The sequence below is a fragment of the Vicugna pacos genome, chromosome 12 (assembly GCF_048564905.1).
Source record: "Vicugna pacos chromosome 12, VicPac4, whole genome shotgun sequence".
Classification (NCBI taxonomy): Eukaryota; Metazoa; Chordata; class Mammalia; order Artiodactyla; family Camelidae; genus Vicugna; species Vicugna pacos.
This window is the reverse complement of record NC_132998.1, coordinates 56,740,389-56,754,216: the sequence shown is the minus strand read 5'-3', so window position 1 is coordinate 56,754,216 and position 13,828 is coordinate 56,740,389. Positions and strand designations below refer to the sequence as shown.

Here is a 13,828-nt window from a genome sequence, read left to right as displayed (position 1 = left end):
CAAAACCACAGTGAGATCCCACTTCACATGCACTAGGATGGCTGTAATTTTTTAAAATGAAGATAAGAATTATTTGCAGGGATGTGGAGAAATTGGTACCATCATGGATTGCTGCTGAGAGCATAAAATGGTGCAGTCACTGTGGAAAACAGTTTGGTAGGTCTTCAAAAACTTAAATATAGAATTTCTACATGCTCCTGAAATCCAGCTTAGATATATATCCAAGAGAATTGACAACGGGTCCACACAGAAACTTGTAAATAAATGTTTATAACAGCATTCTTCAATAGTCAAAAGGTGAAAACAACCCAAATGTCCATCCTGGATGAACAGATAATCAAAGTGTGTATATCCATATGATGGAATACTATTCAGCCATAAAAAAGAATAGAGTACAGATACATGCTACAACATGGATGAACCTTGAAAACATTATGCTAAGTGAAAGAATCCAGACACAAAATGTCCTTTTATATGAAAGAGCCAGAATAGGGAAACCCATGGAGATAGAAAGCAGATCTGAGGTTGCCAGGAGATGGATGGAAAAGGGAAATGGGGACTAATCACTTAATGGGTATGGGGTGTTCTTTCGGGGTGATGAAAAAGTTCTGAAACTAGAGAGAGGTGGTGACTGCACAAGACTGTGAATGCACTATGTATCATCACATGCCATGTGGATTTCACCGCAATCATCATCGTCGTCATCACCACCATCATCATCACCTATCTGACCCATTTGGTTTTTCTGTTTCCTAAGAACTGGAATCATGGTTCTCTCGTTCACCCTTGTGACCCCAGAACCTCACAGAATCCCTGGCACAAAGGAGGTGCTTTATACATCTTTGCAGAGGAAATAAACATAAAACAAGGAAAAACATTCATAAGTGAAAAAGAAAGCAAAGCATCAACATATGGAGGATGTTAAGCCTTTCCATAATTAAAGGCAGGGGCTGTAGCCTGGAAAAGAATTGGGCTTATTTTGTGTGACTCTGCAGGCACCAAATCAGGACCAGCTGGGGGGATTTCCAAGGCAACAGCTCTTGACTGCGCCTCAGGAAGCCCTGTCTACACTTCAAGCTGCTAGGCAGTAAGGCAGGCTGTCCTGTGAGGCAGTGAGCATCCTGTCATGAGACACATGCAAGTGGAGATGAGGGAACTTGCTGAAAGAACTCATGCATCAGCAGGAAGCTTCCCTAGACAGTGTGTTCCTTCTAACTCTGAGATGCTGTGATCTGAGCCTACTTACAGGCCATTAAAATCTGCTTAACTGCCTGCTGGCTGCTTGCTACCCTACTGAATCAATCATCCACCAGATACTTCTTGAGCACAGATGTCACATGGATGGATCCAAAGAGGGTGCCACATCCTAGAGAGACAGAGAAGTTTCCAGGTTGTTCTTTTTATAGTCTCACTCCCGACCAGACTCAGTGTTCAGAATGCCACCTCAGGAAGGCTCTGACGTGCTGATGTCACCAGGTTCATTTACTGCCCCTCCTGCGGGTTTCCGCTGTCCCTTTGCTGTGCTCACCACCTCCTGGCCCCACCGCTGACTCCTACTAACAGCACCACCGCCAGCTGCTGCTCCTGCTACGCCTGATGCCACTCAGGGCTCACCTGAATGCCCACATCCTGGCCCCCCCTCCCTCGGGGCCAGGCCCTGGTGTCCAGAAAGGGGGCTGCTACCAAGCCAGGATGGACGAGTTTGAGAAAAGTTATGGGTCATCCACAAATACACTCTGGTGTGTCCTTCAAACTAGACATTGTGGATACTCTACATAACAACATGGGGAAAGAGCTGTGATGTGAATTTTAATTCTTTACAGGTGACATTATATTTATACATAATGTATAAAAATTATATTATGTATTATAATTTGCCTACTCATTCTAATTGCCTACATATCACTAATTCTCACCTCTTTCTTTCTATCACAATCCCATGGCTGGCGCAGGACAGCAACATACTCTGAGAAAGGTACTCACCTGACCCGGGGACACAGTCTCGGTCTAGGAGACGTGAACACACACCCCTGGGTGGGGCTTACAGGGAAGCTTCTGGAGAAGCAGATGCCCTTAATCTTTTGGCCTTTGCGTTCCTCCTTCACCCTGTCTTGGATGCAGCCTTGGGTCCAAGGATGGAGCTGCCTTCTTAGAACCATGAGGATTCAAGACCCAGCTGGAGACGGTACCATCAGAAAGCTAGGAGGAGTCTTGTCCCTGCTGGCTCCTTGAAGCCATCGTACCAGCCTGGAGGCTGCCAGCCTTGAGAGTATTCATGACTGGAGGAAAATAAACCCCTATTTGGTTAAGTTGCTGTGGTGAGTACATGCTGCAGATGTAATTCGAACCGATGCAACCATAATTAAAGGAAATTGACAAAATGTAGCATAGTGGGTTGAATGTCCACTTGCAACCTCTGAATGTGACCTTATTTGGATTAAAGGTCTTTGCAGATGTCATTAAGTTAAGGATCTCGAGATGAGATCTTCTTGGGTTAGTGTGGGCTCTAAACCCCATGACAGGTGTCATTATAAGAGACAGAAAAGGAGAAGATACACAGGGAAGAGGCTCACGTGTAGATGAAGGCAGCAGAGGCAGGCATGCAGCCAAGGATGCCAGCATCCACCAGAAGCTGAAAAAGGAAGGAAGGATTCTCTCCTGGAGCCTTTGGAGGGGTCACGGCCCTGCTGACACCTAGACGTCAGACTGTTGGCCTCCGGGACTATGAGAGAATAAATTCCTGTCATATGAAGTTGCTAAATTTGAGGTCGTTTGTTATGGCAGCCCTGGGACACTAATAGGTATAGAAAAGTAGGTGTCATAGAAGATGTGACATCTGAGCTGGGCATTCGAAGGGCAGATAGGAGTTCTTTGGTTAAGAAAAAGGAGAAGGGCCTTCCCAGAAACACGGGGGACGAACTACAGTAATAGTGGCAACTCTGCTGAACACTCGCCCTGCTGCGTGGGTTGCACCTCCCGTCCCCGAAGGCTGGCGCCAATCCCGAGTGGTCAGTATTATCCCTTTTTAACAGATCAGGAGACTGAGGCAGAGACGGGGTAAATGACCGCTGGGGAGTGTGGTCACACAGTTACAGAGGTGCCCCCACCCCTCACCCTGAAGACCCAAGACGCTCTGTCCCGGGTTGTTGTTCCCGGCTGTGGACACCAGCCCCCGCACAGGGCAGGGCGGATGTGCCGAGGGTGACAGCTGCGCAGCCCTTGACCGGTGCCGGATGGTGGGTCGGGTAGGAACTCGCCAGCTTCCTCAGCTGAGCTGGAGTGACTCCAGCCAGGCTCCACACAGTCTCCCGGAGTCCCCAGCGGGGCTGAGCTGCCCACAGTGGCAGTTAGCTTAGTGGGGTGCCCTCCGGGTTCCTCTCCCCTCCCTCTCGTATTCCCCCCACCCCTCTGAGTGGTACCTCCAGGAATCAGCTCACAGGAAAACATTGTGCTCAAGTCCTTGGTCACGGTCTGCTACCAGGCGAACCGCAAAACAAGACATTGCTGGAGTCGGGCTGATCCCTGGTTTATCTGACCCCAGAGCCCAAGCTTGGACTTACTACCCTCCTCTGCCCACATCAGCACTGATGTGCATCCCATATTTAGGGACACAAATGAAAAAGTAGCTAGGTGTCTGCAACTGAGAGCAGGATGCAGCAGGGAAGCAGCTGCCTGAGGGACCAGAGTGGAAATTCCTCTGATGGTGGTGGCCCTTGAACATCCTAACATTTTCTATATTCACCGCGGGGCCCGTGGTGCAGACTTGGCTGTGCTCCAGCCAGAAGCCGGCCCCCTCCTCTACTACTCCAGCTCCTCCATGTCCCAGGCCACTTGTCACCCTCTCCTCCAATGCTCACATCTGTTAACTCTCAAGAAATGAGCAGAGGGCAATTAGTTCGGCTGAGTGCTTCAGAGACCAGTCTGGGATGGCTGGGAAACTTGCCGGGTGAGCCAGCGCCAGATGAGAAATTGCTACGCCCCAGCAGTTTTGCAAAATTCAAAGCTTTTTGCTGGAGCCGAGGGTCAGTTATTGGAAGATTTCTTGCATCCTCATCACAAAACGCCACCTTGTCAGCATTGCCAGGGAGATGGTCGCAGATGGTCTGCGCTGGGGGGCCGGCCCTTTCTCTGCTTTGGGAGAGAGCCTTTGAGAATGTGAATGACACAGAGGAAGTGAGGGCCAATTCTTCTGCCACCATAAACTGCTTCAATCTATGGTGCTTTATTTCCATTTAAAGGAAATTGCTTTCATTTCTTGGGTTTCTTATAAGGAAAGCTTTCTATGCCCCAGCAGATGGCAGAAGTATATTTAAGTCATTCATTCACTCATTCATTGATTCATTAGTCACAGCATGTCCTAGAGTGGTGATAACCGCCAGTATTTGCTGGGTGTTTACTCTGGCTACATCAAGTGTTTTATGTGCATTATCCCATTTAATCCTCACAGCTCTCTGAGGTAGGTCCTTGGTCCCATTCTACGGATGATGAAACAGAGGCTTATCTGAGCTCATGAGGCCTCCCAAGGTCCCCCAGAGAGTAAGCAGTGGAGCTGGATTTGGAGAGAGCGGTTATGAATTCTAATTCCACTCTCCCTTCTCACTAGCCATGCGGTGTCGGGAGCATATTTCAAGTCATCTGACTGAGCCTCTGTTTCCACCTCTGGAAAATGGACGTGCCAGCTGTTAAACTTTGAGAGAACAGGATAGAGCTATGACAGTGGTGACGTGCCAGCCCTTTGAGGGATGACATCACATGACATGGTATCTAGTCTTCACTGCACACGTCCCAAAACTGTTTCACTTTTTCCTCATGAGATCTTTAAGATGTTCCCCAACAAGCAAGATGTTAGAACTCTCTGTGGGGAAACTGAGGGTCGTCTCACTGAGAGGGTGGACCAGAGCCATCGTTTTGTTGAGAGTCAGACTCAGAACCCAGATCTGGTGACTTAAAAGTCCATCTCTCTGGGCCTCTGGCACCATCGGGCACATAGCCCCGCCACACTGTGATAAGTCCAGAGGGTGGCTTGGGTCCCACCAGCTCCCTTTTCTGAAGCGAAACATGCCTGCGTCTCCAGGCGTTCACACCTGTTTACAGCAACCGACTTGGCGGGTGGGCCTGGAGGCGACACGCGCGCCAGCCTGTGCTCATCTCCGTGGTTCCATCTGGAAAAGGGCCCTCGACTCAGCGTTCTGAACGGCTGTTGGGTATTCCCAGCCTGTTTGAAGGCTGCCAGATGCCAACACACAGATGCCACGATCGGGTGCTGACGACATGCCCCAAGAATACTTGGAGCAGGAGGCTGGGAACCGACCTCAGAAGGGAGCCAATCACAGTTAAGAGTGACAGCCCTTAACTTTGTCCGGCACTTTACAGTTTGCAAAGCATGTCTGAGGCAACAGGTGGTGTCGAGAGTGAAGGGGCAAGGAATTGGATTATTTCAGATCCAGCCTCGTCAAGTGGCCTGTGGAGGGAGTTAAGCGGAAGCCTGCGTGCACTCAGCGTGGAGTGCCTGGAGGGAAGGCTGACCGCCCTGAGGGTCGTTACTTCACTGCAGGGAGCATCTCCGATGCACTGGAGAAAGATGGTCGGGGGGCAGATGGAGAACCAGGAGAAGGGGTGTCACTGAGCAAGACAGAGAGAGGGCCAGGAGAGAGGAGGGGCCGGCCCTGCCAACTCAGCACTGGGAACAATTTGGGCAGTGTAGGGGGTGGGGGCAAGAGGGCGGAGGAAATGGAAGGCCCAGGGAATAACTACTGGGGCAGGGCCCGGAGGGGACAGCAGGGGGCCCGAGCCCAGGCGGAGAGACTGGCCACCTCTCCTCGCCAAGGGTCCAGAAGTAGACAGGACATGGGCTGCTGGGTTGGAGGAAGGAGGGGGTATCAGAGACGAGTCTCGAAACCTGCCTAGAATTGAAACAGGCAGAGATGGGTGAAAAGGTGCTCCTGTGCACAGCCCACTCTCAGACACAGAGACAACCGTCTCTGAGTTAAGACAATGTTTTTCAAACATTTATTATTTCCTAGAAGGCTTCCTGGGTTTGACTCCTATCTCTGCTCATGTGTCACCTCTAGCAAGTTGCTTAACCTCTCTGTGCCTCAGTTTCCTCACCTGGAAAATAGGGAGAACGATGCTACCTACCTGTCAAGATTGTTGTGAGGATGAGAGGAAATAATCTAAGGATGAGCCTGACACCAGAGTCAACTACTGTTGACTGTTCTTGTTAATGAGCATCACAAGAGCCACGGTTTAAAAACGAGTAGGTTAAGACAATGACTCCTCCAGAGATTCCTAATAATGTGTAAATATGCCTAGTGTGTTTGACCCATATTTCTAGAATTCCTACTCTACACCAGGCATTGGGTTCTGACGCCTGCTAAAAAAGGATACAGCCCCTGTCCTCGGGGTTTGCACGAAGCTGGTGAAAGAGATGTACTCCAATCCCCATGGTCATGCAGGCCAAGCTCTTGCCTGTTCATCCAGTCGTTGAGTCCTCACCACAGAAGCCCAGGACAAAGTATCTATTGTTCCCATTCCACCTGGCAGACAGGTGTGACAACTGCCCAAGGACACCCAGCTACAGAGTGGCTGAGCTGGGGATCTGAACCACAGGAGTGTGGCCTTAGAGCCTAGGACTTAATCATCGTGCTACAGTGACTGACGGTCACTGCTGTTATGGAATGTACAGGGCACTCAGAGCAAGTGATGTTTGAGCTGAGAAAAGCACTTACGAGTAAACAAGATTAGGAGGGGGCAGCAGGGGCAAAGGCCCTGGGGCAGGAGAAGCAGGTCAAGTTTGAGGATGGAGAAAGCCAGGCTGCCCAGGGCGCAGAAAGTGAGATGAAACTGGAGACAGGCAGTGACCTGCTCACCAGGCTTGACGGCTCTTTGGGGCAAGCAGACTTGATCTCCCAGGGCAGTTGGAAGACTTTGAGGAGGTTACAGTGGCAATATGACAAGATTTAGAAGACCACTCTCTGCAACTGAAGAGGACACAGCCATTAAAAAAGAGAGAGAGAGAGAGAACAAGGGGCACTGTGGGAGCTGACATGGAATCTCTCCAAAGTATATTGTTAGACGGAAGAAAGAGAAGTGCAGAAGAGTGTGTGTTACAGCTTCTATTTGTGGGGGAAAGGGGGGGAGAAAGGGTAAGAAAGTGTTCATGCGTATTTGCTGCATTGCATATAAAATAACTCTGAAAGTGTATACGAGGAACTGTTAAGAATGGTAGCTCCCGAACAGTATGGAGATTCCTTAAAAAACTCCTGTGATCCAGCAATCCCACTCTTGGGCATAGATCCAAAGAAAACTCTAATTCGAAAAGATACATACACCCCACTGTTCATAGCAGCACTATTTACAAAAGCCAAGACGTGGAAACAACCTAAACATCCATCGACAGATGACTGGATAAAGAAGATGTGACATATACACAACGGAATAAAACTCGGCCATAAAAAAGAATGAAATAATGCCATTTGCAGCAACATGGATGGACCTAGAGATGATCATACTAAGTGAAGTCAGTCAGATAGAGAAATACAAATATCATACCATCACCTATATGTGGAATCTAAAAAATGACACAGTTTAACTTATTTGCAAAACGGAAAGAGACTCGCAGACATAGAAAACAAACTTATGGTTACCAAAGGGGAAAGGCGGGGAAGGGATAAATTGGAAGTTTGGGATTAGCAGATACAAACTGCTATAAATAAACTAGATAAACAACAAGGTCCTACTGTACAGCACAGGAAACTATATTCAATAGCTTGTAATAACCTATAATGGAAAAGAATATATATATATATATATATATATATATATATATATATATATATATATAACTGAATCACTATGCTGTACACCAGAAACTAACACAGCACTGTAAATCAACTATACTTCAAAAAAAAAAAAGGTAGCCCATGGGGATGGGGATAGCAGACCTGTGGTCAAGGGCGGGAGGAAATGTTTTCTGTGTACTCTTTTCTGTCTTTTACATTTTAAACTTAGAAAGAGACTGTCTATTCAAAATTTAACATTTTAAAGATGACCTTGGCTGCCGGGTGGAAAATGCAGTGGAGCGGGTCAAGAGTTGATTCAGCGAAATTGTGTGAGAATGAGACGCTGGACTGCTGAGTTTCTCTGAGGAGGGGAGGGGAACGAGGTAAGATCGGGCCTGTGCATGGGGTGCAGTTGCTTGGGGTGCTGAGAAGGGCACTGTGTTACTCGGATAAGGGGCAGGATGGGGGGTGGTGAGCAAAAGGGGAAAGACACTTAGAGCAACAGGAACCAGTTTAACTGTGCCCTAGCACAACTTGGCCTAGGTTCAGACTGAGCTATCCGGAAATGGACAGACAAACTAAACGTAGAATGTTCTAGAAAAGCAACTCTGGGCTCCTGCAGAGGAGCTACATGGGCTGCTAAAGGAAACCTCGGTGGTTCTACGGGGATGATTTGCTCAGCTTTAAACATACACAGCAGCGAAGTAAATCAAAACAGCGAAGGCAGCCCTTGGCTCCCTCCTGCCGCAGCAGGCATTTTCCCAGCTGCTGCTGCCCCCTGCTGACGGAATCAGGATATTGCAGACTCTGTGCAATTCCCAGGCCACTGCTCAGGGTTCCACTTTGCATTCCGGGCGCACAGAAGGTGAGTCAGTCACATTTCCTCTGCCCTTTATCGAGATGGCCACCGCCAAACACTGCATCAGCAGAGGCGTAAACAACCAGGCCCACGTGAACAGTGGAAAGCCGAACAGCAAAGGTCATTACCATGAGAAGGCAGTGTACCAGAAGGCAGATGAGATAGAGTGCATTATAGGAAATTGTAAAACAGCCACCACCACTGCATTATAGATCACCCTAGGGGGATTTATCAGCATCCCAAAGGCTGTTAATAAGAGTTGTTTCCTGAGTCTGACAGCCTGTCAGGCACAGGTCTAGACTCCTTCCTCGTGGTGTGTTGACTCCACTGATCCTCGTGGCACCCACAGGTACAGGAGTGAGGAAACACAACTTAAGAAGCAAAGCAGGATTCACCCCTAGATGGTCTGAGTTCTGGTCCTTGTAGATTTCAATTTTAAAATCAATATTCCCTACACGTTGAGTTCATACATCAGTGGTCCTCATTCAAGGATAATTTTGCCCCCTGGGGACACTTGGCAATATCTGGAGGCATTCTGGATTGTCACAAAGAGGGAGATGATTCTGGCCTCTACTGGACAGAGGTCAGAGACGCTGCCAAACATCCTATAATGCACAGGACAGCCCCCTACAACAGCAAATCAGCCAATCCAAAACGTCAATCGTGCCAAGGTGGAGAAACCCCAATCTAAATACATGAAATTCCTACAAATCTATCAGCCCTCTTTTGCATTGCCCTCTGACATGAGGGCATTACAGCAAATCTGCTTTAATGTATGAAAGGTATTCGTGAGGATTCATGCCAGATAACTCTCCAGCGGCCTTTCCCCACTAATTTCTCCTAAAGCCTCTTATGTACCCAAAGGGATTGTTTTGCATCCAACAATCCTGCTAATACACTCTACAAGCGTGGGGCTCTGAGGAGCAGCCCAGGCGGAGCAGAACCCCCTGGAACCACGGCGGAGGGACTCGCGCCCTGCAGTGGGCACGATTGATCGGCCCAGGCACCGTGCGTGGAATATAGCGGCTGTTCCTGGTACTGAGCCGTGGCTCAGACACACGCAGCTTGTCAGGGCTGTCGGGAAGCATTCAACCCCAGGATGATTGAACAATCCCTGGGAACAACTTGTCAGTAGCTGCCTCTCCGCCTCCTTCTCACCCAAAGCCCTCGCTTCCAAATCAGCCCAAACAGCCCAGAACGTGGCTTTGAGAAGCAGCACTGTTAACGCCTCCTTCTCCATGGAGCCCACAGGTCTGGAGGTTCTGGAGGGTCCACAGGTCTGGGTCTGGCCGTGTGATGCGGGGCAGGTGGAGGTGGGGTTGGGGGGACCCAGGCATCAGGCTGCCCCTGTTCAAATGGCCATAGTATCCCTTCCAACAATAAGTCCATTACCTGCGCAGGAATTGGTGCTCCGGAATCCATGCTTATTGAATGAATGAATGAATGAATGACCAGAAGGGTAAACCATCTATGAGATTCATCAGTTCATTCAAAAATATTTCCTGAGTATCTCACCACACTGGGCACTGTCCCAGATGCTAGGAGGACAAAAGAGACGAAGTCCCTGTTCTCATGAAGCTTACCTTCTAGTGGAGGGAGCAGATACTATACAAACAAACAAGTAAAAATGGAAAAATAATATCAGGTAGTGGTAAGTGCTCTGAAAAAAGTAAGGTAAGACTAAGGAGATTGAGTCTGACAGATTGGGGGCGATTCCTTCAACTGGGTGCTTGGGAGGACCTCTCCAAGAACATGACATTTGAACAAAGAGTTGAAGGTCATGAAAGAGAGAGAGTCATGCAGCCAAGGTGAGAAGAGTCAGTGCAAAGGCCCTGGGGCAGGAAGGGTCTTGGGGAATTTGAGAAACAGTAAAGCAACCAGAGAAAGTGGGTGACAGTGGGTCCTGGGGTAACCTAAGAGTAGTGGTTCCCCAAACACAAGCATGCATCAAAAATCACCGGAAAGGCTCATGAAACCCCAGAGCCTGGGTCCCACCCCCAGGGTCCAGATGGTCTGGGGCAGGGCCTGGGAGCATGCATTTCTAACAAGTCACTGAGATGCTGATCCTGCTGATGCAGAGACCACAGTGTAGAATATTTTTTCTTAATGCAACTAGTCCTTTCCTACTTGACAAGTACCACGAGCAGTCACAGGTAATCACTGCTTGATTATCTGCCTCCCCACTGGGCCAGATGCGCACTGAGAACAGCCACCAGGATGGTTCTGTGCCTGGTGCTTAGGAAGCAGTGCTCATAGAATATTTGCTGAATGAATTCCTCAAAGAAGGTTCTATGCTGGGCCTTACCTCACTTTCTTTTGCCATTCTACTGTATGTTTGGCTTCAAGCAAATGCCTGGGTCAGACCTATCTCTTAGCATCTTCCAGTCACACCTAAGCAGAGTGTCACCTGCCATTCTCCAAATGCTCAGCTCCATGCCTGCGTACGTGATGTTCCATCTGCTCAGGAATTCCTTTCCCCTGTGTCCACCTCATCAATTCCTACCCATTCTTCCAGGCTCTCTTTCCAGAATATCCTTCCTAACTCCCCTCCACCTCTCCAGGGTTAGGGGTGCTCCTCGGGGGTCCTGTATCCACTCATGTCATAGGATTTGTGCACACATTTGTCTCTTTCTTGACTAAATGTCACAAGCAGGCAAGCCCCAGGGTGAACCAAGCTCCAGGGTCAACAGAGGTGTTCAACTGCAAACTGCAGTGTTTTAAATTTAAGTTCATTGCCAACATTTGAGAGTCGGGGGAATTCACAGGAAAAAAAAAAAATCCAGATTCCTAGCTCCTCTACAAAACACAGGGTCCTGCAGCACTGGGCCAGTATTCCCATAAGGCCACAATCGGCCAGGGCTGCCGGGGTCTCTATCCCTTTGTGGCCCCAGCAACCAGCACAGTGCCTGGCCTAGGGTAGGCACTCGAGAAAAGCTTATTGATGAAACTGGAAAGACTGCATCAAGCAATGGAAAAAAACACCAGTCCCAAGAGCAGGAGACCTGAGGCTGGTTCTGATTCTAGCTGGTTTGTGGCATGAGCTCGGTCACCCCGTGGGCCTCAGTTTCCTCACCTGTGACACTGAAGTAAGGATAGTTTCCCCTTCCCAGAGTCGTTGCCTCCAACAAGAAAGAGGACGTGTTTAGCACACGCCTGACATATATAATGCTCAATCAGCGAGAGCTATTACTGCAAGGAACTCAATAAATATTTACCCTCTAAGCTGGGAGGAAGTGTGAAAGGAGTCAGAGGCAGAAGAGGTCCCTGTAGGGGCCGGGGGTTGATAGTCTGCCTGTGTTCAATTCCCAGCTCTGTCATTCACTAGCCTTTGTGACCTTGGGCATTTGGATTCACCTCATTTGGGCCTCTGCTTCCCCGTTCATCAAACAAGGATGAGACAAGCCTCACAGGGATTATTGTGAATATCAAACATGAACATGAATATGAAATTAATTAATCTTTAAAGCACTTCGAATGAGGCCAGCCTTCAGTATGTGCTGAGCAAATGGCAGCTCTGTTATAGCTGCTCAGGGAGGGGTTAAATTAGTTTGTCGAGGGCCCTCATGGCTCCCAAACTCTCTGATCACCTAAAACCCCGCGACTCTCAGTCACGCAGCTGTCGTTTCATCATCAAGACTGTGTGGAAGGCCCTGGGGATGCAGTGAGGCAGGTAGATTTCACTGTATGGTGTTTACCACCTCTCTGGGAAGATCCAAAATGCTCTTACAATGGTGCTACCCAAAATCACACACAGTAACAGCAAGGAAAGGGAGACAGCAGGCATGGTACAGAGGTAGGCACTATTATTAACCTCCCCCCAACCCCTCAATTATTCCCCGGCAGATGAGGAAACTGAGGCCCCAGCAGCTACCTCCAGAGGTATCCTAGTGTTTCAGCTCCGTGGAGCTGCCTCAGGAGGGTGACTCACTCAAGAAGTCCTTTAAGGGACTAATGGGGTCACAGTGAACAGATAGTCTGGAGGGGAAGGCAGGAAGACCAGGCAGAGGCTTTCTGACTCACCGAGGCCTGGGGTGTCTGAGACAGACTTGCATGATGCCTCCAGAGAGCAAGAGTAGGTAAGGGAAATGCAGGAGACAGGTCTTAACCATCACACCAGGACTGATTGCCGAGGAAAGAAAATTCCAGACAACTTGCATCATTTCACTCCGGATTCAAGACTGAAGCATTCATAGCAATTCATAGAGGTGTGTGCATGTTCATTGCTCTGCACAAGCCTGGCAGCCACAGTAAGATACAGAGCAGCTGAGAGAAGTTCCAGGTAACTCAAAGGCATGCGATGGCAAATCCCAGGGGCAAACATCTTGGCTGAGAGTCCTTTTCAGCAGGAAGCCATCCCAAGGGGGCCACAGGAGTGAGAACAAGAGTGCATGCATCTGGCAAACCTATGATAGTGGTGATAAACCAGATCTGTCCGACTAAATCTCTTCTCATTCATCCATTCCTCACTGTTGAGCACCTACTGTGTGCCAGGCACTTACAGACTTTCTTTTTTAGCCTCAGGACAACCCCCTGAGGTGGGTTTCACTAGTGCATTTTTAAAGGTGAGGAAACAGGCTCAGGGCTGAGGCGACGTGTCCAGGTCAGGAAGATGGCAGTGATTTCATTCTGGGATTCCTGACGGCAGAGCAAGAGGGGCCTCCCCGGAACTGATACGGACCTCCCTGTGGGACGGGCAGTGTCCTGGATGCTCGCTTTCATTCAGTGTGTGGGATGTAATAACGTTCTCCATTTTACAAGAGGGGTTGGACCCAGAGGAAAGTATAGCCTCAAATTCCTGAGTCCAACCGCTCCCCCACATCAAAGCTCACTTGTCTCCCTTTGTTCACAGACATAAGTTTCATATTTTACATTTTAAAGTGCATAACAACCCTGGGCTTTAAAAATCATTTCCCTGCGAGATGCGGGCCAAGGACTGGGTTTCTTGATGGACCTTACGCAGCGCTCCCCGAAATCTGGAAAGTGGGAGAATCGCAACAACCTCCGCGATATCAAACCGGTTCGGAGCTCCGCTCCCGCAACTGCAGCCTCGTCTACTGCGCAAGCGCCGCTCCAGTCTCCAGCGCTCCCGACCCTCCCACTCGTGGGCGAACCCACTTCCAGAAGGACAGGAGGATACGGCGAATCCCCATTCCTTCAGAAGATGGTCTAAGCCAGCCTCTGGCCAATC

At 49.1% G+C, this 13,828-nt stretch overlaps 1 long non-coding RNA gene across 1 annotated transcript in view; it reads right to left on the bottom strand.

The window, feature by feature from the left end:
- Positions 1-13,657, bottom strand: part of LOC140700504 (uncharacterized) — a 28,433-nt gene extending 14,776 nt beyond the window's left edge. The window contains exon 1 of the long non-coding RNA XR_012078908.1: positions 12,661-13,657. This is a non-coding gene — a long non-coding RNA (uncharacterized lncRNA). The remainder of the gene's footprint in view (positions 1-12,660) is intronic.
- Between the last annotated feature and the right edge of the window lie 171 nt (positions 13,658-13,828).